Raw genomic sequence first — 4150 nt, forward strand, 5'->3', positions numbered from 1 at the left:
ACAAATAGGTCCCTGACCTTTTGTCTCATGGACATTTTCGTCCCTAACCATTGAAAAATACTTTTAAATCCCTAACCTTCACAAAACTTGGACGGATCAGTCCCTGACGGAGGCATTTGGACGGATCAGTCCCCGACGGAGACATTTGGACGGAGGGACTGATCCGTCCAAATTTTGTGAAGGTCAGGGACTTAAAAGTATTTTTCAATGATCAGGAACAAAAATGTCCGTGGGACAAAAGGTCAGGAACCTATTTGTTATTTTCTCTTTAATTTGGAACAAATAAATAATTCTATTTTACTCTTATATATATTAATGATATATAATGGATTTTTGCGCCTGATATTTTATGATTTTTAATATTTATAAAGCATATGTACATTGAATATCAATCAATCAACATATAATAGTTTCTCCTCAAAAATATTGTAATAGGATGAGTACGGCCTATTGGTATGACTTGGGAGCTAGTTAGCATGGATACCTAGAAAAGTCATTATCAACCCATGAAAGAAGAATATTAGGAGATAATAATTAATATATATACCTAATTAACTTGGAATACCCTTTATCATCATCAATAAGCGCGTTGAATATATAATTATTAATAATTAATGATATAGAATACACCGAAAGGGATATATGCTCCAACAATATTTCTATTTTCTAAGCCCCTCCACGTACCAAATTGAATTACATGAATGTTATAAAACTTTACGTGCAACTTTACTATAGGGTGTCCATATTATGTGAAAGCTACTATCCAAAGTAAGGAACTATCTAGCTAGCTACCTTGCATCTTAATTGGTACTGCAGCTACATTTAAATTTGTATTAAGAATATTTTTCAACATTTGATTGTTGTTTATTCTATTTTTCTTTTTGTGAAAAAGTTATTCAACTAGGTCATACACAAGCTTTTTGAGATATGCACTAAGTAATTATAGTAGTAACCAATTCAGATCCAAATTAATCTCTAACGAATTTTAGATCATATATATTGATTCGTAATGAACTTTTATTATTTTGGATGGAAGTCTATGAAAATTATACCTGTCGGACAAATTGTTCCATCTATCATTTTTAATTAAAATTTTAATATGCATATTAAATAAATATAAGATAAATTAGTTATTCTTATAAAGAGACTAATTTATCTAAAAAACTTCGTTCAAAAGTAATAAATATTCGTTAAAGATTAAAATATTTGATTTAAAATTTTTAAGAATTAATTTAAATATTTATTTTAGTAATTTAAAATAGTCATTATAATATTAATTTATTGCATAATAAAATAATAAAGATAGAACCTAAAAAGTGATTAAACTAAAGGATTATTTTGAGAGAGTATTTGGGGAAGGGAAAATGGAGTTGGGCATGAAAATTCTAGATTTAAACCAACCAATGAACCATTAATAATGAAATATTTGTAGATTTCCATGCTATGTAGCTAAGGGAATAGTTTCCAAAAGGAGGTTGTAGTAGGAGATTTTTCTATTTGGTTGGAAGGTAGAAAGCAAGTGTGGAAGTTAGTGAACAAATACTGTTGGCCAATGTGGGACCGCCACATGGCATCTCATGTGGTGTGAAACTCTGGTTGGCAGAATGGGCTTTGTGGGCCGAAATGGCCCTACAACTTCAATGCTCATGGGGATCTCACCACAATGCATCATTTCATTGCCTCAATCACTATAAATTACAAATGTTTCGAAAATTATGTAATGGACACATTTCGAATATACTATTTACTTAATAAAAAAATATAAATAAATAATTTTTAATTAGTTAATTTTAAATAATTATAATTAAAATATTAGTTACTTTGTATTTTAATTAATAAAACATCAAAGATATTATCATAATTCATCTAGAATGCTTTTTATATTTTATATATGTCATATTTTCGTGTCTAAAAAAGATTGGAATTGAATTAACATATCAACATGTCCCTTATCATATTATGTACAAGTATCACTATCTGTACTTCATAGAAAGATGTATAATATATATAGGCCAAGTTACTAACATATAAAAAGTTAAAGTAATAGATATTTCATTTTCATACTTAGATTCTAGTTCAGAAACCAATATTGGGATAGTGATATCCTCTATGCAATCTCAAATATTTGAATGATATCAAATAGAAAGCTCGATACATATGATTCCATAGGGGGGAAAAAAGGGGTACTATGAAAGTAAAGTTAGGGCAAGTTGAACTAGATTTAAACTGAGTTTCATCTCTATTATTATTATTCTTTTATCGGATCACTTTTTGGAGACCGAATATGGTTTGATTGCAACAAAATAATAAATGATTTGATAAAAAAAACACACAATTTGACATATATACCGTATATATGATATTTAATAAGAAAAGTACAAGGAGCCAATGGAGGTTTAGGAAGTATTAGAGATATAACCATTAGTGTTACATTTTTCTATCAGCGTAAGTTTCTGGGATGAGTAGTATCATGTCATGGTATCAGAGTTCTAGATCCGAAAGGTCAATAATTTGATTCTTGGTGAACCCCAAAATCAGCTTAAGCTTCTGGAATGAGTGGTATCATGACATGGTATCAGAGTTATAGATCCGAAAGATCAAGAGTTTGATCCTTGGTAAACCCCAAAATCAGCTTAAGCTTTTGGGATGAGTGGTTTTATGATATGAGATGTTTATTATCCCTAGTATTCGGATGATTATTCTAGATATTCTAAATATTATAGATGATGTTCATTTTGTTACTCATATAATCCATTGTACACATTGTACAAATATTCTATTGGCTCTCTAGCAGGACTCTATTTAATATGATGTACAGTAAAGAAATGAAATTTTAAAGGTTTCAAGTAAATGTTTAATTTTATACATGATACATATATGAAAATAAATTATGTCCATACAAAAGTAAATTTTTTATTTATAAATTTGCTTAAAAAGTATAATTTTTAAATATGGCATCGGACTAATAAGTCAAGTTAAACTGAAATGTAACTTAGCCTAAAATATATACTGAATTCAGGTAAGAAAAACGAGGTTTGAGAGGAGCCCTAAACAACCCTAGTTATTGGAACATCTATAGTTTTTGGCTCTTTTACTATATATATATGTGTGTGTGGATGTATGAGGAAATGTTAGTTGTTGAAATATAAGATAAAAAAAAAAAAGCATTGGTCATCTAGAATTTTTTATACAATATAAGAAATAAATCTTTTAATTTGAAAATAATGTTATTATTTTTATAAATTCATGCAAATATATAATATAAAAAAAATCGTGTGAAGTGGCAATATTATTACTCTATCTATAATGTAATATATTTAAAATTAATCAATTTAGATTAGTTTAGTCGTTTATTAGTCTATTTAAGTAAGTATTGTGTTCGAATTTAATCCTATATTTATTGGCTATTAATAAACTCTTAAACGAAACTTTAATCCTAAATTTATCAGACCGCGAGATACGAGATATTGTTCTTTCTTCACTTTATTAACATTTTTTATTAATGATTGATAAAATAAAATATTAACTAACAACATACAAAATAATTGAGATGCCTAATAATTAAAAATTTATTAAAAACTAAAACGTCTAATTAAATATTTCTTAAAGATTGATTTGGAGTATTACTTGAAAATTTAGTTGGGATTCTAGAAATATGTAATGTCACTTTTCTAGTTTTCTTTCACTTTATCCATGTCAACATCTTCCCTGCTACATTCATTATTCATCATCAACTTGCATATATAGATATTTTTCTAGCTATTTTTCCCAACTCTTTTTTCTTCCCTTAAACTTTGTGAACTTGATAAGAATGACTCATCACTATTTATCATTGCCTCTTAATTCTCTCCTTAATTAGTTGTTTGACTAGCTATATTTAAAGTTGCGTCTATTATCTTTTTGTGTCACAAATCAAAAATCATTTTCATAATAATTACTTTTTTCTCTTTTAATTTTATTTTGGAACTGATCAAATACAAATTGCACACTACTGTTTACTTTTGTTTCAAATTAAAATAAACTCTCAAAAAAAATTGCCAATATAATTCTAAAAATAATTTAGTAATTTTACCAACACAGTTAAAAGAAAAAAATGTCAAAGACTATTGAAACATTTAATAATAAAGACACCAATTTAAACTCTAGAAAA

The sequence above is a fragment of the Arachis ipaensis genome, chromosome B02, assembly GCF_000816755.2.
Source record: "Arachis ipaensis cultivar K30076 chromosome B02, Araip1.1, whole genome shotgun sequence".
Taxonomy (NCBI): domain Eukaryota; kingdom Viridiplantae; phylum Streptophyta; class Magnoliopsida; order Fabales; family Fabaceae; genus Arachis; species Arachis ipaensis.